Below are 24,209 nucleotides of genomic sequence, written 5' to 3' on the forward strand. Positions count from 1 at the left end.
TAATGGGGAGAAAGGAAGGCCCAGTGCCTGTGCAAAGAAAGAGGCTACAGTGGACTTCCAGAACGGGGCTTCTAGCTCATCACTAGATCTTAAGAGACCTGGATTCCTATCCGATATCCAAGTTCCATCCATGGATGAGCCACCCCACCCCACGTGAAACTGTGCTTCCATGTTCTAGAACAAGATTCTAAAATTAAATGATGACAAGAAAACATTCACACACACACACACACACAGAGAGAGAGAGAGAGAGAGAGAGAGAGAGATAAAATTCTGATAAGGTTAGTGCGGAGCTAAGTGAAAGTTCTAGAAATTGAAAACACTGCCTTTAAGTGACACGGGTGCAATGAAAACACATTTTAACATTTTTAAGGTTTAGGAAAAAAGAAGGTGGGGGTTGAGGAGCTGAGGCCTGGAGTCGTGACCAAGTGGAGGAGCAGACGGTGACCACGGCACGTATGTTCTCGACTGTTGAGTCCTGGCTCTGGTTCCACGTTGCTCACCTGTGTTGATATTGCCACATATGTAGGCAGCACAACGCTGCTGACACTGTGTTTGTCTATGGGTTGCTGTTCACAGTGTTGCAAAATAACCCAAAGCCTACTAACTCCATCCAGCCCATAGGTCACTGACCTATTTATAATTCATCCATGACCTCCAACTCCCCTACTGGGAGTGGAGTGTTAAGTCCCTGCTGTCACTGCCCAGAGCTCTTAGTTTATCCCACTGTCTCTGACACTGACCTCTCCAGATGAAGGGGAAAAGTCACACTGTTATTATGGGTTGTCCTTCAGAAGAGATAGCACAAGACCAAAGAATCCACTGTGCCCCAAGTAGATGGTTCAAATTTATCATTCAGAAAACTGACTTGAAGTCTAGTTTTACAAAGCCTTAATGTTTTCTATAGATCCTTTTCTCCAAGAGCACAAATAATTTCCTTCTCAAGGGCCACAGGTAGGAGAAACTGAGGCTAGATATTTCTCTTAATATTCAATTTATTTGGAATTAGAGCATTTCCAAACATAGTTCACATAAAACACAAACTGTACTTCATCCCATCCCAAATTCATCTCATGTTTATATCTCCATTTGCCTTGTGTTTTTCCCCTAACAACTTATTTCCCATTTATGTGATCCGGCAGTACTAAATACATTTTCAAGTGTTCCTCAGTTACTTCTAGAACAAGGTGGTGGGGAATTAAACAAACACGTGCACACAGGAACAGTGCCACGGAAACACTAGGGAACTTCAGAGCACCAGCTGTGTTCCACTTTGACCACAGCTTCGTCCTCTGGTCTACACTAACTTGCTTCCCCCTTTGTTTTTGTTTCCTACGGCATCAAGGAGTAGCACAGCAGTTAACCCATCTCTGGGGTGCGTTCAGGTTTAATGAATGAATGAGTCTAATGCCTTCACAGGGCCTCACCCGAGCTGTGCTGTAACTGCACGTTATTAGTGCTGCTCTGACAGCACCACCTCGGGACCCTCGGCCCTTAAGCTGGCTTGAGATAGGAGGGCTCAGGAATAATAACAGCCCTTTTCCCGGTGTGCCTCTCCCCCCGGACCCTCAGAGAACGTAATGGCATTACCTTATTAATGCGAAACTCAGCACGGGATGGATGAGGATGGCTACTACTTCCTGCTTCCACGTGCTCACCTGTGATGTGAGCACAAACAATATGGGGCACCTCAGACATGGGCCCCTCTCCCTTCTGTCACCACAGAGGCATGGAACTAGGCAATGCAGCTGGGAAGAGTGGGTTCTAGTTTGGTATCACGTATATGTCTCCAGAGAGTAGTAAGAGAAGGAAGCCACACTAATGTATGAAGAAGCCTGATGGGGATGCTATTTTTTTTGTTTAGCCATCCTTTGGTCACACTCGTTAAATAAAGAAAGCATCCAATTTTTCTTTCTTAATTTGAGAATTTTGGTTTTTCTTTTCCTACACTGATCTCAACTAAATACATAAGAAGTATATAGGTTATTGGTTCATTTTAAATGGCTGACCCACTAGAGCCTAATGTATACCATTTCATGGACAAAATATTTCACATTATAAGAGACTTTTTTAAAGATTTATTTTATTTATATGAAAGAGTTACAGAGAGAGAGAGAGAGAGAGAGAGAGAGAGAGAGAGAATGAGTGTGTGTCTTCCATCTGCTGATTCACTCCCCAGATGGCCACAATGATCAGGCTTAGGCAAGGCCAAAGCCAGGGGGCCAGGAGCTTCTTCTAGGACTCCCATATGGGTGCAGGGACCCAAGAGCAGGAGCTTCTTCTAGGACTCCCATGTGGGTGCAGGGGCCCAAGAACTCAAGCCATCCACTGCTTCTTTCCTGGGCACATTAGCAGGGAGCTGTGTCAGGAGTGGAGCAGCTGAGATTCAGATGGGTGCCCATGTGGGATGCCAGCATCACAGACGGTGGCTGAACCCAGTACACCACAGTGCCGGCTCCTGTAAGAGACTTTTAACAAATAAGAAATTATTGGGCAAGAATCATTGTGTGATTGCTTAGAGCTCCGTTTGAAGGGTAAGGAATTTGTTGGCCAAAAAAATTATGACACGAGCCAGCTTAAAAATATTTCAGCTACACTTCTTGAAACTATTCCATAAACCAGACAGCCCTTTCCTAACACTGGTCTGGACTCAGAAGCAGTAATTCTAGGGTATTCAGCCTCAGTCGTCCGCTGTCGTGGGTGCACCCTGATGAGTGTGTAATCATGCTCTTGGGCCCTTCCATAACGCAGTCTCTTTGAATTGAGCTCCAAATGGACCTGGTTCTACCAGAGGCTTTAAGAGTATAATTCCTATTACGCGTGTTGCTTGCAATGTTGAATCTTTTCCACCGTAAAATTCCTCCAACATTTTTATAAGTGACTTTTAAGTAAACTCCATAATTCCACTGCAGAGACCTGGCATTAAGTGCTGAGATGATGGGGATCATACTGAGTTGTCTACTCACAAAAATATTAGAAATAGAACGAGCCCCTGGGCTCTCTGTAACTTGGTTAAACCTCAGGCGTTTAGCTGACATCATTCATTGGCATCCGTGTTTCTTGCCTCACTCTTTTACCAATGGGTAATGGAAATACAGTTGTCAGCGTCAAATTATCCAAATGTGAGCAAACTAACTCTTTTTAACATTCTGCCTTCCCGAACCCCACATGGCCCTACCCACTTCTCTTCTTTTCCTAATGGGAGAGGAGCCCAATCTCCATGTCAGACATTGCATTCGGTCTTGGGCCATTCACAGTGACCGATTCTTCAAGCAGCACATCAAGACAGTAATTGGCCTGGGCTGCTTCACAATGATGTATGTAATGGAAACATTCCTCCTGGACACCTGCAACAACTAGCTTGAGCTTTGAAGCATGAGATTTGCTTTCTCCCTTTTAGCATGCAGACTTACAAATATTGTTATTGATCATAAAATCATCCAGTCCTTTTAAAATACAGCTACACTGTTTGATGAAAGGACTTTCTACTGCCATAAATTTCACACTGACTCTCCTCAGCGCAGAATTTTCTTTCCACTTGTTTTTTTTTATGTGTCTGCCATTAATTTCTGTGAGAATTCGTTAGCCCCATGTCAGTGGATGACTTACAAAGGAGGAATTGGCAGGTTCATTTTACTCTCTGCTTAACAGGATGCTAAACTGTCTCCTCTAGGAAAACATTGCTCCCTAACTTTCAGGAGAAAAGTGTGTCCTCCTCTCTCCTGGGCCAGGAAGTCAGAATTAAGAGAAGAAAAGCAGGTTGTGATACAGATTTTGATCTCCTTACTCATTTGTGTGTTGACATTTCTCACCTCCTTCTGAGTTCTTAAAACTTCCTTCACCCAAGTCAAAGAATCAGTTGACCCAACCAGGCCACCAGTTGTCTGCACACACCAAAATCATGGCTTGCTGTAAGCCAACCAGGCTGGTGTATTGCAGAATTCAGGCTGCTGTATTGCAGAATGGACTTTGAATTTCCCGTTCGCCACTGAGCACAACAGAGCACTCCGGACTATTTTTAAGAACAGTTTTCTTTTTGAAACAGTTAGGACAATTGGCTAGCAATTCAAGTCCAGAGATATGACTTCCTTGGGAATATCTTGATGTTTTTAGCATCAATTATTGGGGTAAATCATAATTTGTTTTTCACTTTGCAAGTCTAGATTTGGCTTTAGGAAATCCTTTGGAAACTTGCCCTCAAAAAGCCTCACTTGGAGCACGCCAGCCACCAGCGGCTCAGGATACCCGAAAGACCAAGAGAGAACAACTTCTCTCCTTATGGGAGCCTGTGTCCTTGCTGACAGCAGTTGCCACTTACGTGAGATCTGGTAACAGTGTTTATCCCTCCCATGTGTTGAACACAGAAAAGTGGCCTTTGATTTGTGGCTACAGATCTCATCAGATGGACTGTGTATTGCTTTTGACGAAAAAAGGAGGAGTTAGTAAAAAATGATCATAATTTAAAACCCCAGTGTTTTTACTCTTCCTAGAGATCAATATCTCTCTAAGGGGCACTCCCTTCCATGATAGACAGGTTGACGAAACTCTGATCATCATCTTAGCTGTCTCCATTTCTCAGCACCAATGATTAAATAACTTCAGCGTGTATGAATTTGTTTGGGGTGTTTTAAAGTAGGCTAATTCTGTTCCAGTTGAATGTCCTTGATTATATGGTACTCAGACAGAAGGAGATTACAAAACACTAGAAACTATTCAAATGTCTTTGTGTTAATTAAATTGCCAGAAATTTTATCATCAGGCTATAATGATTGCAAAGCCCTGGCAGGATGTGCGTCCCCTCAAAGGAGCAGCAGGCTGGAAAGACAGCCTCCCTCTGCTGACTTAGCAGGCCTGCCGGGCCCCGCGAACTGGGCAAAGCAGCCTTGTGGTACTAAGTGGATGGCTGGAGGTTTTGCAAGATTTAAAGAAACGCGTGCACTCTATCAGATCTTGAATCTGCTCAGATCAGGACAAGCTTTTCTGCCTTTTTTATTTCAAAGCCCGAGCACTGCCATTAGAACTTGGGCATGTGAGTTTTCCCTGCAGCTTCACGGCCTGTTAGAACTCATTTCATGAACAATATTTTAGGGATTTTTTCCTCTCGATTCTTATCATTGTACTTCCTTTTCCATTCTTCGGAACCTGATAGGAAATGTCCCATGCATGCTTCTCTCTCATGTGAACTTTGAAAATCCCTCTGGGAGAATATTTTCTGCCTAGCTTGGCTTTGAATGTGGGAACCTCATAATACAATGTGATAATGAACAATGTGAGACTGTTAGTTCGGTGATAGCAGCCAGGTCTATTGAGAACTCCTGCGTGTTCGGAAAGACACTGGATGGTTGCTCTGCGATGTGTCCCCCTCGGGGCTTTATTCTCAGTCAATTGTCTCTTCCCATGCATTACTCAAAGTAAGAAATTTGGAATTTTGTCCATATCGCAAACAGCTTTCCTGCTTGGACTACTGAAACTGTTTGCACTCGAAACTGGAAGCCAGGTGAAATCTGCACGTTTCTTTAGGAATCTGACACTACCCAGTTTACCAAGAGATTTGCCACGATTTGATGAACCTTTCTATGAACCTCGGGAAATTTCATGCGAAGGCTGAAACCGGAAAGGAGGCCCATTTCAGCAGGTGTCAGATTTCCTTCAGACCAGCTCCCCGCCACGGCCTCTCCTCCAGGTTGTATTAATTATTTCCTGCCTTGAGATGAGGGAGGAAGATTAACTGGCCGCACACACTACCAACTAACGCATTTCCAAGGAAAAAGGAGCCCCAGCCTACATGGATCTGAAGAAGTCAGCCTCATGGAATCTTGTCCCTCCCATCTGGAGTCACAAGTTGACCAGTAGCTTTGTTGAAACACAGCTAGCGCTCTGGGAAAAAGGGAAACCCCAGTGAAGATGGAAATCATGTCTTGACTGTCTAATAATGAAAACAACAAGACCGACATTGAAAGCTGCAGAGGGAGGAGAAGGGGGGATTGAAGATGTTTAAGGAGATGTTTAAGGAGATATTTTTGGATGAACAATTTTCGCGTTGTGTTCATTGATTCAATAATGAGCTCTTGATGGCGAAGAGGGAATTTGAAGACAAACATGCAGTTTATAAAACATTGCAATCCTAGTACAAGGAAGCAAGTGATGTGGTATGATTCTCTATCCTTCTTTTCAAATGAGTGAGGCCCTTGCATGTGTAAACACATACTATTTCTTTTGTAAATGTTTGCCTGAACCAGGCATTCCTCACTTCAGCACTGTGCATATTTGGAGCGGGAGGTGTCTTTGTTGTTGAGGGCTCAAGCCCTGTGCATTCTTGTTTCTTTCACAGCAGTCCTGTCCTCTGTCCAGGAGACACCTCCTGCTCCGAGTCGCCACGATCAAAATACAACCTCTCAGCATTTCAAAATACACCTCTCGACATTGTCACATGTCTCCTTTGAGCAAAAATCACCCCTAGTAAAGAACCATTTGTTTACCTCCTGTGTGAACTATGTCTCCAAATTCTGCAATTTACATGTCAGTTTGTTTTTTTTTCCATGAGTTCTGAGAGCTTTATATATATATATATATATATATATATATATATATATTAAGACAACATTTGCTAAACAATTTGAAGGAACATCTAGAAACCATTGCAAAATCTATGAGTTGGAAAGAGTCTTTGAAAAATGACAGGATTCTAACAACAGCAACAGCCGCAGTAACACAAAATAAATTCTAAAATGCAATCCTATTAGTGGGGAAACAAAAGGTATCCCACAAAGAAAATACGACTATCAGTTTCTTTTAAATTTTTGAAAAGCCCACATGTGAAAATGATTACTGTCTTATTCTGAAAAAAATGCCAGAGTTACATTCTCCAACAGAGTAGACACTATCCATATGTGATTATTTAAGTTTAAATTTAAATTAAAGAAAATTAAATAACATTTAAAATTCAGTACCTTAAGTCACTAGTGTTTAAAGCCACCTGTAGCTATTGGCTACCATATTGGACAGTGCAGATGTAGAATATTTTCAACATGGAAAAAAGTTCTACTGGTTGGTACTGCTTAGAAAAGCAATAGGTAAAAGTTACAGTAGGATAATGTATAACTGAAAATGGAAAAAAACATAAAAATTTTAGGGCTTCTCTAATAAAATTTTAATAGATACCAAGAAAGAATTTTTCCTGGGTAAATGCTACCCTAGATGAACAAAATCCTCTAACCCAGACTCAAAATGGTCTGTAGAGATAAGCTTTTATAGCATTTTATGTAGTGGAGTTTTCATAATTTCTAAACAAAACCGTACAAAATTGGAAAAAAACATTCATATTTTAAAATCAGGGCATTTCAAATATTACATAACTTCCAGATCAAAAACAATATTTTCAAAATGAAGACTACTTATTTAGCCGGCGCCGTGGCTCAATAGGCTAATCCTCCACCTTGCGGCGCCGGCACACCGGGTTCTAGTCCCGGTCGGGGCGCCGGATTCTGTCCCGGTTGCCCCTCTTCCAGGCCAGCCCTCTGCTGTGGCCAGGGAGTGCAGTGGAGGATGGCCCAGGTGCTTGGGCCCTGCACCCCATGGGAGACCAGGAAAAGCACCTGGCTCCTGGCTCCTGCCAGGATCAGCGCGGTGCGCCGGCTGCAGCGGCGGCCATTGGAGGGTGAACCAGCGGCAAAGGAAGACCTTTCTCTCTCTGTCTCTCTCTCTCACTGTCCACTCTGCCTGTAAAAAAAAAAAAAAAAAAAAAAAAAAAAAAAAAAAAAAATGAAGACTACTTATTTAAAATTTTCCTCAGTGGTAAGGTCTGCATATAACTTATCCATCTTCAAAAAATGTTTATATTCTTATGTCGATATTCTCAAATGAATTTCAGCTACTTATGAAATATGAACCTTGGTCATATGCCATTTGAGTTCACATAATATCCACATTTGAGATTTAGTCTTGCATTGTTGGGAATGAAAAACAAGGGCCTACCATGCTTGGAACACGAGAAAGTAATCAGAGAGAAAACACCATAGCATCTTGACAGGAAAGATATTACTCTAATATGTGTAGCAAAACAACTTCTGGTTAAAGGAAAGGGCACTCTGGGAGGCACTTGGAATTCAGGTTATAGTTGAGGATAAACTATCCTCAAAACAAACAAAACAGAATATGCCAAACTGCTTATACTCCTTTCTTATCTGTGACCTCTTTTTCCCAAAGTCTGAAACTCTTTCATTAAGTGTACACACACACACACACACAACTTCACAAATCTAATCACTTAGTGTCAACTAGTATTTACTGAGAGTTCAGTTTTATTTATGATCTCTATTGTACTTTGTACTATGCATAAAACACAAACAGGCCTCGTCCCTGCCTTCTAGGAAGCTTGATGTAGGTGGATTACAGTGATACCCAAATATAGTGAGAGAATGATGGGGTATAATATTAACCACAAGGGCAATGAATGTGCACACAGCAAAAAGACTGCTGCAGCTCCAGCAGTCATCAGAGGCTTCCCGGCGGGCAGGACAAGTGTAGGGTTTAGATGAATGGATGAAGAAGTGAAAAGCAAACTGGTTGGAAAGTGCAAAGTGCAAAAGCAAAGCAATATTCTGATACAGACAAACAAGAGATCTGCAAATGTGGCTGGAAGTATGACAGGGAAATGAGGGCTGAATAATGTAGCAAGGTCCGACTGTGGGTGGCCCGAAATGCTAGGCATAGGATCAAAGGCCTGATGTGTTGGGAGACTAAACGTCTTCTACACATTCGTGTTCGGTGCAGTGGCTCAGTGAAATCATGCCTCTGGAAGATCACTGGGCGTAGACCATAGAATGAATTGGAGAGTGGACAGGAGGAGAGTAATTACGGAGGAGACCTAGTCAGAAGGCTGTTACAAGGATCTAGTCATGAAATGATGAGTTCTAGAAACTTTTGTGTTTGTTTAAGATTTATTTATTTTAGTTGAAAGGCAGAGTGACGGGGAGAGACGAAAAGACAGAAAGGGACAGAGAGAGATCTTCCATCTGCTGATTCATTCCACAAATGCCCACAACATCTGGGACTGGATCTAGCCAAAGTCAGCAGCCAAGAACTGAATCAGACCTCATGCGTGGGTGGCAGGCACCAAGAACCTAAGACATCAGCCAGCAGCCTCCCAGGTGTATTAGCGCAAGCTCGATCAGAAGCACAGAGTACCTGGGACTTGAACCAGGCACTCGATACGTGATGTGGGCATCCCAAGCAGTGCCTTACCCCCAATGTACCACGACACCTATCCCAGAGTTCTGAAATTTCTTTGTGAATTATGGGAAGGGGTGAGGAAGAATATTCTAGCAGTTTTTAGAATGTTAAACACCATTATGGATTCTTTTCAGGAAACTGAAATCTCTGTGGGATAATCTCACAGGCAGACTCCCCCAAAGAGAGGATAGGAAGCTGCTGGTTTCTCAGAGACTCTGTCAGCCCCATGCTGCTCTGATCTTCAGCAAAGGACAATCACCGAGAACTTGGGTCATTCCCTTTCCTGATTTCTATTCAGCTGGTCCTTGCTGAGTCGCTGGAGTGTTGGGGCAGATCACATACTTTCTCTGTGCCTCTGTTTTAGTATATATGAAATATAAGTTGGCTGTTACCCATATCACAGCAATTCTGCAGACTTTGTAAAATACTGGACTGAAGGAAAGAAAATATTCAGCATTTGGGAGAAAAAAAAAAGTTGTGATAAATAGTAGACAGAGACCATCTAGAATTAACTATAGACACCCACTTTTGAGAGCTGTCTATTTGTTGTCCTACAGGTACCCAAACTCCATAACGGGCAAATACATTCACGCATACTCATAAACTCAACATTATAGAATATTAAAGTCTACCATTCCAGATTTGTAATAGAGTTATAAAAGTAAATACTTTTAAAAACTCTGGTCAAGCTAAGTGACTTTTCTGTGAGATGAATGTTAAGACGCAATGAAGGATATTCCTGAGCTGTTAGGAGGTGAAAAGAAGTAAATCATTCTCTTGTAATCAACACCACTAGAAAGCCAATCACCACATCCTGCTCGTCAAGCACATGACTCCCAATCTAGCAGAAGACTACCGTGGTATAAAAAGCCACACAGGAAATATCTCATTTGTGGTTGTAATAAGCTAATTTTGAAATAGGAAAAATTCTCGGGAAACTACTAGTTCAACCCCCTCTCTTCGAGTGATGGAAGAATGCGATGCTCAGGATGACTAAGTGATGGTCTAAGGTCACAGGGTAACGAGTGCAGGAGACAGAACTGGAACCCTCATTCCAGGAACACTTGCTCCCATTCTGTGGGTCCGATTTTGTCTTGGTGCCTTGTGGAGTAATCACGGGTGTGCCAAGCCTGGGCGGCAGAGATACAATTGCTCTCTCGGAAGTCCCAACCTCGCCAGAAGACCAAAAGCCAAAGATGACAGCAAATGTATGGAACAACAGGAGTGAGAAACAGATGTGATGCATTCAGATCAAAGGTCCCCTGTGAGGAGGCCTGGTTTGTCTCCACTGCTCGTCCTCACCACGGAAACCTAAAGATCCAAAGGAAGGGAAAGATGGAGCTACTTTATAGCCTGGGTTAAAATCAAATATCTGTTAAAGATAAAAACACTGGAGGAGGCTGGCACCGTGGCTCACTAGGCTAATCCTCCACCTTGCGGCGCCGGCACACCAGGTTCTAGTCCCCGTCGGGGCGCCGGATTCTGTCCCGGTTGCTCCTCTTCCAGGCCAGCTCTGCTATGGCCAGGGAGTGCAGTGGAGGATGGCCCAAGTGCTTGGTCCCTGCACCCCATGGGAGACCAGGAGAAGCACCTGGCTCCTACCTTCGGATCAGCGCAGTGCGCCGGCCGCGGCGGCCATTGGAGGGTGAACCAACGGCAAAGGAAGACCTTTCTCTCCCTCTCTCTCTGTCCACTCTGCCTGTCAAAAAAACCAAAACCAAAAAAACAAACAAACAAACAAAAAACACCACTGGAGGAGAGAGTCTCCTTTTTTTGATGTATTAGGAACTGGGGGGGGGGGGGGTTTGCTACTGGGAAGACATCAAGACCAAAACAGTGAACTAAAAGGAGTGAACTTCGTGTTAAAACTTCGGAGAATAGAATAATGTAATAATGTGACAGAAAGAGCAGGACAAATGACATCATTGGATCAATGTATTGGGCATGAAGAACTTTCCAAATAAGATGAGTCAGGGCCTTCTTAAAAAAAAAAAGTTGCTGGCTTCCCAGAATACTACAAAGGTTTACACGTTAAGGATATCCCTGAAGTGACATGAAATGTGTCCATTGCCTAATAGTGATCGGTGACTCGGACAAGGAGTTCATAGTTGCTCGTGAGTTGACAGATCAATAATATGGAAGAACAAAATGTGCAGCATCTGAGGGCAAATTTGCTGACACAACAGTCCCCTCCTCATCTATCATTTCACTTTCCATGGGTTCAGCTACCTGTGGTGAGCTACAGTGTGAAAATGTTACATGGGATATTCCAGACATAAACGATCCCTAGGTTTTAAGTGCATGCCACTCGGAGTAGTGTGAGGAAATCTCATGCTGTCCCTCTCCATTCAGCCGGAGACACAGGTCATCCCTTTGCCCAGCGTATCCATGCAATATATTCTACATGCCTGTTAGGCGCTTAGGAGCCTTCTTGGTTATCAGATTAAATGTTGGAATGCTCTGTTTAAGCAATTATTTCGTTTTTTTTTTAAATTTATTTATTTGAAAGACAGAGTTAGAGAGAGATGAAGAGAGATCTTCCATATGCTGTTTCACTCCCTCAAAGGGCTACAATAGCCAGGGCTGGGCCATGCTGGGGCTGGGCTGGGATGAAGCCAGGAACCAAGAGCCTGGATATCCATCTGGGTCTCCCATGTGAGTGACAGGGACCCAGGTACTTGGGTGACTGTCTGCTGCTTTCCCAGGCACATTAGCAGGGAAGTGGGTCAGAAGTGGAGCAGTCAGGACTTGTTTGTTTGTTTGTAAAGATTTATTTTTTTTTTATTTGAAAGAGTTACATAGAAACAGGGAGAAAGAGAGATCCTCTGTCAACTGGTTCACTGCTTTGATGTCTGCAATGGTCAGGGCTGAGCAAGGCTGAAGCCAGGAGAGAAAGTATTTAGAGATGTTATTCATGTTAGAGTTATTCAACATAACTATCTTTTTTTAATTAACATAAACATAGACAAAGGACAGGGTGAGTGATATAATTATTTGTAAGTTCAATGACTTCATCGAATAATTTTTAAATTTCAATTTTAATGTGAAATAGGAAAAGATATAATTATACAGAAAAACTGATAAAGCTGGGAATAATCTAAAGCAGCAGATGACATATATGGAAAACATTTAAATGTTTTTAAATTTATTATTTGAGAGACAGAGAGTAGCCCAAATACCTGCCAGAGCTACAACTGGGCCAAGGTCAAAGCCACGAACCAGGAATTCATGTAGGAGTCCAACATGGGTGGCAGGAGCCCAGCTACTTGAGCCATTACCTGCTGCTTTCCGGGGTCTACACTGGCAATAAGCCAGAGTCAGGAGCGACAGCCCAACTCATCAGAGTCCCTGGTACTGGAATGTGCAGTGCAGTCGTCTTAACTGCTAGGACAAAAACTGACTCCTGTGAAAAGTATGAACCCAGGATAAAAGGAATGGCGCATGGAATAGCACTAGGGCAATATCAATAGCCTCAGACTATGATAGTCCATTATAGAGAAAAGCTACAGTAAAGCAAGCTTGAAATTTTTGTGAATGTGAGCACCTAAGCTTTGTGTGCTATTGAGAGTTTCAATAGAGCAATGGACACTGTGCTTACCAAAAGTCAATCTATTAGGAGTGTGAAGAGTATTACACAATAAAACAAGACATAAGCAGTTGCACAAAATTCCATCAACTACCAGGGTATGCTAGACAACAGGCCATTTAGGTGAAAATTTTGAGAGACAGACAACTTAACAGAATGGAAGGACACTTTTGATTTAAAACGACTGCTTGTCCTTGTTTGCCTTAATAATCTCATTTTGTGTCTGTTTTCCAAGGTATAATCACCACTAGAATATCTTCCACCTTCAAAAGTATCCTGGTGTGGCTGGTGCTGTGGTGTAGTGGGTAAAGCCACCGCCTGCAGTGCCGGCATCCCATATCAGCACCTGTTCAAGTCCCAGCTGCTCCACTTCCTTTTTTTTTTTTTTTTTTTAAGCAAGAACTCATTTATTGGGCACGTAGCAAAACCTTTTAAAGCACAAAACTGCAGAGTCATTGGGGCAGGACATAAGGACCAATCAAATACTTAAAAGGTCATTTTATGGCGCGATTTTTTACAGGACCAGCCACATGTCTGTACATTCCGTCATCAGTTGTCACCTCCCCTGGTGCTGTGTGGCCAATCAGCTTTGGTGGTAAATAACTTTGGATACCGCCCACCTTACTTCCTTTGGGCGCCATCTTTGAATTGCCTTGTGTGCCTAATTGCTGGCTCCAAGAGCTAGCCGCCTGGGGCATCTGGGGTCCTGCATGCCCTGGGGCGTGTGAGTGGCAGACCAAGCCCAGTGCAGCCAGGCCTGGTGTCTTCTGACTGCGGGCCTTTCCTAATTTCCCCATAGTTTAGCGCTATGACATGGCTGAGGAAAATAAGAATGCCACCTTAAGCCCAGTTAACAGAAGTCTAGGTCACTGCAAATAACAATTCTACCATACACTGTGCTAACCAGACCTTACCTGTGCCCACTTCAAGGCGCAGTTTTTTATAACATGAAGGGGGGGAAGATGCATAAGTCATAGTTACAGCTGAATTAATTTTCACATGTAACTGCAAGGGTGATTAACTGTTCCAGTTTCTTTCTTCTCCAGGGTGGTCCTGGTTTTAGCACTGAAAATATTGCATCCTGGAAAATCGCTCTGTTCTGGGCAAACAAGACAGTTGGTGACACTAGCCCACCAAGTTATTTCTTAATAGGAAACTACCAGGCCAGCGCTGTAGCATAGCAGTTTAGGCTGCTGCCTGCCGTGCCAGCATCCCACATGGGCGCCAGTTTGAGACCTGGCTGCTCCACCTCTGATCCAGCTCTCCGCTATGGCCCGGGAAAGCAGCGAAAGATGGCTCAAGTCCTTGGGCCCCCGCATCCATGTGGGAAGACCCGGAGGAAGCACCTGGCTCCGGGCTCCAGACCGGCCCAGCTCTGGGCATCGTGGCCATCTGGAAAGTGAACCAGCAGACGGAAGACCTCTCTGTCTCTCTCTCTCCCTCTCTCTCTGTAATTCTAACTTTCAAATAAATAAGTAAATCTTTTTTAAAAAAAATTCATGACATGAGATTCTGGCAGCTGCTCCACTTCCAATCCAGCTCTCAGCCATGGCCTGGGAAACACTGGAAGATGGCCCAAGTCCTTGGGACCCTGCACCTGTGTGGGAGACTCAGAAGAAGCTCCTGGCTCCTGGCTTTGGATTGGCACGGCTCCGGCCGTTGCAGTCATTCGGGGAGTGAACCAGCAGATGGAAGACCTCTCTCTCTCTCCTCTCTCTCTCTCTGCCTTTCTATAACTCTGCCTTTCAAATAAATAAATGAATCTTTTTTTTTTTTTTTAAAGTGTGCTGGTTCATAGTTGAAGGTAAATACAGACTAAATAGATTATATTTATAAATGCACAGTGTGCTGACTTTTAAAAATATTATGGTCAAACCTGTTTCCTACACATTGTTTTAAATGAAAAAGTGGAGTGACCTATATTAGTAAAGAGAATTCTATCATAAGAGAATCAATTTAAGAAGTTAAACAAGAAAAGACTGAAGTCTGGTATGATAATATCTTCATTCTCTTAATAGATGCTTTATGGAAGACTGATGATTCAGCTCATTTTCAACATTGTAGTAGGAAGAACTATGATTAATGGGTAGAATTTATGGGAAGGCAGATTTCATTGAATTGTAAGCGAGCTCTTTCTAATAGCTAAAGCTGTTTTTGAAAGGAATGAACTACTCTGACAAGGTCTGAGCATCCTGTCTTTTGTTGGGTTCAACTGGGTCCTGGATTTCTGCCAGTCTTGGATAACAGAGCAGGAAATACTGCTTTCCTGGGAGTCTGGACTCCAGTACTCTCAGGATTCTGTGTAGCCACAACCGAAGTCTTCAGCAAATGGATAATGTACTTCTCCTTTGATCTCTATCTCGGTGAAGGCAAATGGCCAGGATCCATCTAGAAATATAGAGTCATAAATAAATAATATTTATTGTCTATAAATTGATAAGCAAATAATATTTATTAAGTATGCACTTTATAACAGAGTCTTTCACATGTAGTAGCAGACTTAATCTTTCTAATAACCCCATGGGAAAACCGCTCTTCCTAATGGAAGGAAGACGGGCTTCCAAAGACTTTTCACGTATGCAGAATTACTCAGTTCAAAGCCTGGAGAATGGGGGCCGACCAACATTTAGTACAGTGGCTAAGACACCCATGGGACTCCTGCATCCCAAATCAGAGTACCTGGGTTTGATTTCCAGCTCTGGCTCCCAACTACACTTCCTTCTAATGTGCACCCTGAGGGGTAGTGGTGATGGCTTAAGTGGTTGGGTCCTTGCCACACACAGGGGAGACCCAAATTGAGTTCTAAGCTCCTGACTTCAGCCTGGCCCAGTCCCTACTGTTGCAAGCATTTGGGGAATGAATTGGTGGGAGGCCTCTGTCTCTATGTCTCTTTGTCTTTCAAATAAATAAAATTAATTAATTAATTAATTAAAAACAAACTGGGAGAACTGAGATGCTAATAAATATAATGAAACCAACTCACTGGAGCTGGTTTTATTTTGTATCTCTAGTGCTCCAGCAGTACCTACCCTCCTGGGAGGAGGGCTCAAATGCTGTGTTGTTTCACTTCTTTCTGCATTGCCCTTCAAATCAGTACAGCACGGCTCCTTGCTGCAGAAAATTAAACACCAGATGATACTGGGGGAATGTGCTCTAGAATGCCTTTCTCTCTCCCTCTGAGTGTGTGACCTCTTTTGGGTGATGTACCTCCCTTCTGGCTCTTAGAGATAAACTAACACCAGTGGAATATGTTTGCCTCAAAGTACATAGTCTCTTCATGTAACACAACTAGGTTTAGAGAGCAACTGATTAATAAGGGAACACAGATATAGTGTTCCCTTTCTGGTAGGCGACACATGGTACCAGCACGGGAAAGAAGAGGAAGAAGAGTTTAGAACATCAGGTGAGATGAGAGGGAAGTAAGGGGCAGATGGATGAGGCCAGGGAAGTGTCTGAAAGTGACATGCACGCGGACAGCAATCCAGAACCAGCAATGATGTGGCTATGAGATCATTTGCCCTAGAATCACATCAAATTCATAAATAACATCAAACTGCATGTGTGTGCAACATTTATGCTTTACAGAACAAGTTCCCTTGCATCATCTCATTGAGTTGTCACGACACTTGTGGAAGAGAGGTGCAATCGTTCCTCATTTTACCAAAGAGGGAACTGGGCTCCGAGACATGAGTCATCAACAGCCATACGATAGGACTAGTCCAGTAATACTGTTTTTCCACTACATTCCTTTTATTTCACAAAGACAGTATCTGCTTTGAAGACCATTGTGTCAGCTTGATAAAAAATTGCATGTAAAAATGAGTTCTGACTCATCGTAGAAATTCTAAGCCCAAAGATGTTTATAAAAAGACCTACGTGTCATCTCTATTTTTACACTCCATGCATTTTTTGAGTTGATGTTTCTTTTTTCCTATGTATGATTATTCTCAATAAATAATTCCATTTGATGATTTCAGACTAAAATCTTAAGGGTTTTACAATGAAAAAAATCTGACTGGAAGTGGAGGATTATCTTCTAGTCAGGCTCTTGAAGCCACTCATCCCAAGGTGATCTATCTCCAGGCTGTCAAATCAATCTTTACTGGTTTTGATTTTTGCTATTGAACCAGGTCATCTGAAGTATTCCACACCAGGGATCAATGCAAGTCACACTTCCCTTGTCAAGATCAGCTTTACAGAGCAGAAAGGCAGCTGGACTGCTTTTACAACCAACAAATAATTTCTCTGCCAGGTAGAATGATTCAATGACTTGAGCTGTATTTTTTCCAGAAATACTTTTTTTCAGGATTTTTTTTATCCTTGAAGCATCTTGTATTATCAACAATAACACTACATACATGCTAGAGCTGATAGAAATTTTAACTGTTCCTTTCAAAAGGAAGAAAAAATGGATTCATTGGTCTACATATTGACAAGGAGCATAAAGGACTTTGAGAGAGTTGTTTCCCTTCAAAGGAAATGAGTAGAGCCAAATTAGAAGCAGTTTTGGTGTATTTTCATTTTTCTGAGTTTATTGTGTCATGTGTAGCATCTTCTCATATTCTTCATACGGAATCATCCGAGAATCAACAGAGCTTACAAACTGACTTACGTTATTAGAATTGGAGCTCTGGAAGCATTAATTTGCTTTATGAGAGCTTCCAGAGGACACTGGGGATGGGGATGAGAGACGCAGCTTCAGCCTGGCATAATCCTGTAATGGCCTTTCCACGTGCACGAATGTCTTAGAAGCCCACACAAAAACGCTCCTCACATAATACTGATTTGGAGATCATGGAGGAAACTGCAAATGGCCCATGGAAATATATCTTCCCCTTCTTCCATAAAGCCACGGCTGCATTGCTGTGCTATGTTCCTCAGCCTCCCATGCAGTTGGCTATGGCCATGAGATATATTTCTTACCAATGGACTGGGAGGAGAAGTGATGTATGTCATTTCCAGGACTAAATTTTTAAAATTCAGTGTGACGTCTCTATCCTTTCTTTCTTCTATATGCTTCTGGAACTCAGGACCTGGTGCCACCTTGGATTCAACCATGAAGGCATTAAAATGCCCAGATGATGGCAGATCCATCTCTCCAGCCTAAACTTGTCACATTTTATTTGAAAGAAAAATGGATTTCTATCTTGTTCAGACCACTGAATTTCAGGCTAATCTGTTACAGCAATGTAATCTTTATTATAATAAAAATTGGCCGACTAAAAGTTCTCCGGTTGTTTATTAATATCTCCAATAGGGGAAAAGGTACAAGTTACATAAAGGTAAAGCTTTTGATCACCAGTACAGCTCCAGCTGTATTAGAATTCAAGCAGAGGGGGCCAGTGCTGTGGCTTAGTGGGGAAGGACACTGCCTGCAGTGCCAGCATCCACTATGGGCACCGATTCGAGTCCTGGCTGCTCCCTTCCAATCCAGCTCTCTGGTATAGCCTGGGGAAGTGGTAGAAGATGGCCCAAGTCCTTGGACCCCTGAACCCACATGGGAGACCCAGAAAAGTTCCTGGTTCCTGGCTTCAGATCGGCACAGCTCCGGCCATTGTGGCTATCTGGGGAGTGAATTAGCTGATGAAGGACCTCTCTCTCTCTCTCTCTCTCTCTCTCTCTCTCTCTCCCTCATTTTCTCTTTCTTTTTCCCTCTCTCTCTCTGCCTCTCTGTAACTCTGCCTTTCAAATAAATAAATCAATCAAAAAAGAATTCAAAGAGAACTCAGTCTTCAAGGTAGTAGACGAAGAGGGATCTTGACAGAATTCGTGTTCCTTTCCTTTCTGCCCACTAAAACTGCAGCCACCTTGAAACACAGAGCGTACGGTGTGCTTTACCCCTCCATTCCTGGGAAGGCAGCGGCCCTCTGGTTGTGATGGTGTGCTGTATTTTGTCAGGGACTAGAACAGTATCATGACCCAGTCTTCTGTGGAGACATTAACTAAATTGAAGGCAATGGCACAGAACATCATTTTCTAATGAAATTTCTTTAAATAAGTATGTGCCAGTTATTATTATTTATTATTATTATTATTTTAGCAAAAGCAGAAGAACATCCTGGAGTTAGAGAAGTGGCTCTATTACTGAAGTGTTACATCTGACAGATCACTCCTCGTGCTCTAAATTGCATCAGACAAGCTAATTCAACAGTTTTCAGTCATCTACTAAGTGTTGGGCTCACAGGGATATTGTGGATGAATAAAACACAGACCGCAACTTAAAGAATTTATGTACATTACAATTTATCCACAGCAGAACCATATGTCAATCACCATTCCCAACTGTAATATCAAAATCTGAGCCCTGTTGCCCTAGTCTACTTTTTCATTCTCCGTAGCACTTTTTGCTTTTTAACACATTGCAGGATGTAATTTACCTATTACATTCGTTGTGTTGTCTCTTCCCCACCATCATCGCTATAAATTAACCTCTAACAGGGCAGACTTTTTGTTCACTGAGATATTTCAAGAAGCTGAAAGAGTGTCTGACGCAGAGTAGGTCCTCAATAAGTATCTGTGGAATAAATGTCCCCCAGAAGGGGGACAGGTTCCAGCACGAGTGCCACACAGGACAGATTGAGTATTCATGGGGAGGAAAATTACAGAGCAGTACTGGAGTGCAGGCATCTGAACTCAGGGACCCTGCAGCTTTCTTGAGTCATGAATGCTCCTATGCCTCACAGCTAACACGGGAACAGAGAGGGGGCCCCACCCATAACACATCTGTGTAGCAATGGAAGCTCCCTTGCTGAAGGAGTAGCCATGCTAGATAAGGGTGTCTGCTGAGCCTGCGACTGGGATCCTGTTCTCCTGGTAAATCTAACTTAAGCTGTTGATTCAACTCTTGGCTACCCTAGCAAAAGAGGAGAAGAGATGATCCTACAGAGCCATCCCGCTCTTCCTCTCATTAATGAATATCAAATCAATTATAAATCACAGAATACATTTGGTCCCCATATTAAATATATCCGTTTCCTGACCCCATAGTGAAAAGCTGCTGCCATTTCTACCATCATGGACTAACTGGCTGTTTTTGTGGAAATTGGCTTAATTCACTGCCAGTGTACTACGCTCCCCATATTTAATGCTGTCTTGGGGAACCAGCAAAATGTAGATGTTGTTGTGATACTTTTTCTTATTCCATTCTAGGGACTTCCGTGATTTGCAAATATATCAAGAAAGGTAGCAGTGACTTTATTTGAAGGTGTTATGACATCTGATCAAAGAAAAATTATGACCTAGGGAGAAATAAGATCAAAAGGAATGAACTTCATTTTGATTTCCAGGAATCAAGGATTAAAATATACACTGAAGGGGCTGGCACTGTGGTGTAGCAGGTAAAGCTGCCACTTGTAGCACTGACATCCCATATGGGCGCCAGTTCGAGTCCCAGCTGCTCCACCAGCAATACATCCCCCTGCTAATGTACCTGGGAAAGCAGTGGAAGATGGCCCAAGTCCTTGGGACCAGAACCCATGTGGGAGACCTGGATGAAGCTCCTGGCTCCTGCCTTTGGCCTGGCCCAGCTTTGACCATTGCAGCCATTTAGAGAGTGAATCAACAGATGGAAGAACTCTCTCTCTCTTTCTCTCTCTCTCTCTGCTTCTGCTCTTCCTTCTCTACAACTCTGACTTTCAAATATACATATACATATATGTATAAATATATATATACACATACACACATATATATACACACACATATATACATATACATAAACATATATTGAAGCCCATTATGATTTTCATTGAGTTTAGAAGCAATGCTCAGCATACAGGTCAAAAATTATATCCATTTTTGTATTAATATCAAATCTTTATTTTATATTCTTCCCAATTTTATGGTTTCCCATTGAAATCTGCATCATTAAATTTTTCCATGTTGACCACACTATGAAGAGCAAAGTGGTTTATATTACAAAAACTCCTGGAGGATTAGGAGGGTATAATTTGTATTTTGTATGCAAAAGGAAGGTTTCTTGTCTTTTTTCAAAAATAATCCCATAAATCTACTTCGGTGCAAATACTGGACACCCAACCCGCACCCTCAATCCCCAAGACATGATCCAAAAGCAGATTGTAAAGCAATGAGATAGCCAAGTTGGGAAATCAAGTTCCTGTTGGCAGCTCAGGAGACAGAATAAGGGGCACAGCAACAATAAGAGACTCCGGAGTGATCAATACCAACAGCACAGTGGAGGTGGCAGCCGATGGAGAAATGTGACCAGTGTGAAAAATTCCCATGATGAGAGATGCTTGGTATATCTATATAACACTCACGTAAGACATCACATTTGAAATTAATTTGTTTCATTGATTAAATTACCCCACTGACCAAAAAACTCTAGTTAATAATATTCTTTATACCAAGAGACTTGTATTAGCATTAAATCATTTTCTTCTCTGTTCTATACTTATCTTCTACTATCTTCAAATTTGCAGAAAAGATTCTTTGATGCCCACATGTTAAGTTAGTGATATATAAAAGTAAGGAAAGAAGAGAAGGGGTGAATAGGGAAAGCCAATGCTGAGAGGGGTCAGCTAAGTGTGAAACAGACTACAAAAGGGTCTGACCAGAATAACATAGAAACTGAAGTTTTCCACAGAAATGTTATCCATCTTGTTGGATATGAAAGTAAAGGGTGGAGCCAGCTTTGTGGCATAGCAGGTAAAGCTGCTGCCTGCATCACCAGCATCTTATATGGGTGTCAGTTCATGTCCTGGTTGCTCCACTGCTTACCCAGGTCTCTGCTAATGGCCTGGTAAAAGCAGCCGAGGATGGCCCAAGTGCTTGGCCTCCCGGTACCTATGTGAGAGACTCTGGAAGAAGCTCCTGGCTCCTGGCTCAGCCCTAGTTGTTATGGCCATCTGGGGAGTGAACAAGAAACTAATGGAAGATTGTTCTCTCTCTCTCTCTCTCTCTCTCTCTCTCTCTTTCTCTCTAACTCTTTCAATAAATAAGTGAACCTTAAAAAAAAAAAAAGAAATAAAAAAGAACCTCCGAGGGTCAGAGGTTCTACAGGGATTCTGAGCTACATCTCCCCTGGAATGGTGAGAAGGTCTGGTGTATACTCATCAACATCCTTAACCCATCAACACCCAAGATCTGAACCAAAAGTGCATCCTCACCATGGTTACAGGTGGTAGCTGTGCCATGGCAAGCTGTCACACAGCAATCGGGATGACAGCAGCAGCCCCCTTGCCTGCCATTACTATAACCAGTATTAGGTTACAGTTCTAGGAGTTTTTCCTGGAAGTTTAGCATCCCAACTCCAGTCTTGCCAATGATTCTCTGAGCAAAGGTTCCTTTAAGACGATGCGGAGTGGATTCTGTTGTTTCTAGCCAGGAATCTTAACAAGTATAATGCCACAGCCTGGAACTTGTTACATGAGATAAATCTCCCTTTTGTTAAGGCCTGGTCATGAGGCAATGAGTATGAGCAGCAGCTCTGATCATTGCATTTCTACTATCACAGACACTGTGGGCTATCACCAAGATTCACATGAACAAATTTTAAAATTCTGTGCTAAAGAGAGAAGACTTCCTGACATGATATGGTTAGAGCAAGTCCTATACCGGCCTTATTTTCCTCCAACAAGTTTACCATATTTAGAGAGTCCATTTAAAAAACATTATAAAATATGAACTCTAAGCCATTTTAAATACATATTTTAATTCCCAGATATTCTCTCCTCTCTGCTTTTATTGGCTGTTCAGGATTAGTTCAATGTTTAAATAGATTCACTCCTCACCATGGCTCCATTTATCTTGACTTCTAAGTTCATATTTTGATTGGCTGAAGTCTGCCTCTCATAGTTTTTACAAGAATGTTTATGGTAACAATATTTTTTGATTTCTTCTATGTTTCAAAATATTTTTCCTTGGCTTTTATTATTGCACAGTGGTATATCTGGATGTAAAATAAGATGATATTCTTTTCTATTAAAACTTTGTAGACATTGCTACACGTTGCCAGCACTGGATTCTGGAGAAGTTTGAATCCAGATTTAGTGTTTTTCTTCCCAAGACATCAAGGATTTTTCCCTTTGCCTGGAGGCTCACAGGGGTGTTCTGATATGGCTGCATCCAGTAACTTTTCTAAGGAAAGACTTGTGGTTGATCAATCAGGATCAGTGTTTCCTGCAGCATTTTCTGCTTGCAATTGTTATAATAGCTTCCATTACTCCAGGAACTGTTTCTTTGAACATATTGGCTGAAATTTTGTCTTTTTACATGAGCTTTCCATCTTATGATGCTTTACAGTTTTTTATATTTTTTCTCTAACCCTTTGAAATGTTATTTTTTCTACTTAATTTTACCAAATTCCTATTGTCTTGATGGCATTTTTAGTGTCATCTGTACATCTGCTTTGAAAGTACACTTTGTTTACATGGTGATTATATTTTCTTCTATTTGTGTTTTAGTGGTGACTTTGATTTTTATATTTACTTTTGAATGGTTTATACATGAATAGTGTTCAAAACTTAAGCAGTAAAGGGCTTATACTCCTAAACTTCAATTTTGGTGTATCTCCATACATACAGTGAATGCTCTTTATATTTTCTCAGATGTATAAGCAAAGATAATATTGACTATGTGTATATATAGCATATATGCATATATACATACTATACATACATAGACTACATATGTGTATATATAGTCTCTATATACCATTCATTTTGTTTTGCACTTTAAATGTAACTTGAGGATACTTTCATACTAATATATAAAGGATTTCTTTTCCCCTCCCTCCTTCCTTCCTTCCTTGCTTTCTCGTAGTTCTTACCATTCACAGTTCTGTGGGCAGAGGATTTGAAGAGACATTTCTCCAAAAGAGATACAAATGGCCTGTAAGTACATTAAAAGAGGGAAAGCAAATCAAAACCACAATGGGGCACTGCTTTTGGAGAATGTAAAAATAGCTTATTTGCTTTGGGAGACAGTTTGGCAGTTCCTGAAAAATTTAAAACAGAGTTACCATAAGACTGCTAGATACATATACAACAGAATTTAAAATGTACTCATGCGAAAACACGTGCTTGGATGCTCATTTCAGCATTATTCACAATAACAAAACAGTCGAAACCACCCAAATGTCCACTGGCTGATGAACAGAATATTAAAATATGACATAACCATGGAAATTAATATTATTTTGTCATAACAAATGAAGATTACATATATGCTATAACATGGACGAACTCTGAAAACATGCTAAGTGAACTAATCCAGGATCCAAAGATCATATATTGTATAATTTAATGAATACAAAATGTCCAGAATAGGCAAATTCATAGAGATAGAAAATAGACTGATAGTCATTAGGAGTGGCTCCTAAGGGGTCTGAGTTTCTTTTCGGTGACAAAAATATAGTAAAATCAGAGAGTGG

General features: G+C 41.9%; 1 long non-coding RNA gene across 1 annotated transcript in view; it reads right to left on the reverse strand.

The window, feature by feature from the left end:
* Positions 1-2,071: 2,071 nt before the first annotated feature.
* The window catches only part of LOC127492952 (uncharacterized), an 84,156-nt gene continuing 62,018 nt past the window's right edge, over positions 2,072-24,209 (reverse strand). Inside the window, exons 2-3 of the long non-coding RNA XR_007922799.2 lie at positions 23,607-23,668; positions 2,072-2,468 (exon numbers count right to left, since the gene is read on the reverse strand). This is a non-coding gene — a long non-coding RNA (uncharacterized lncRNA). The remainder of the gene's footprint in view (positions 2,469-23,606; positions 23,669-24,209) is intronic.

This window comes from Oryctolagus cuniculus, chromosome 5, assembly GCF_964237555.1.
Source record: "Oryctolagus cuniculus chromosome 5, mOryCun1.1, whole genome shotgun sequence".
NCBI classification, from domain to species: Eukaryota; Metazoa; Chordata; class Mammalia; order Lagomorpha; family Leporidae; genus Oryctolagus; species Oryctolagus cuniculus.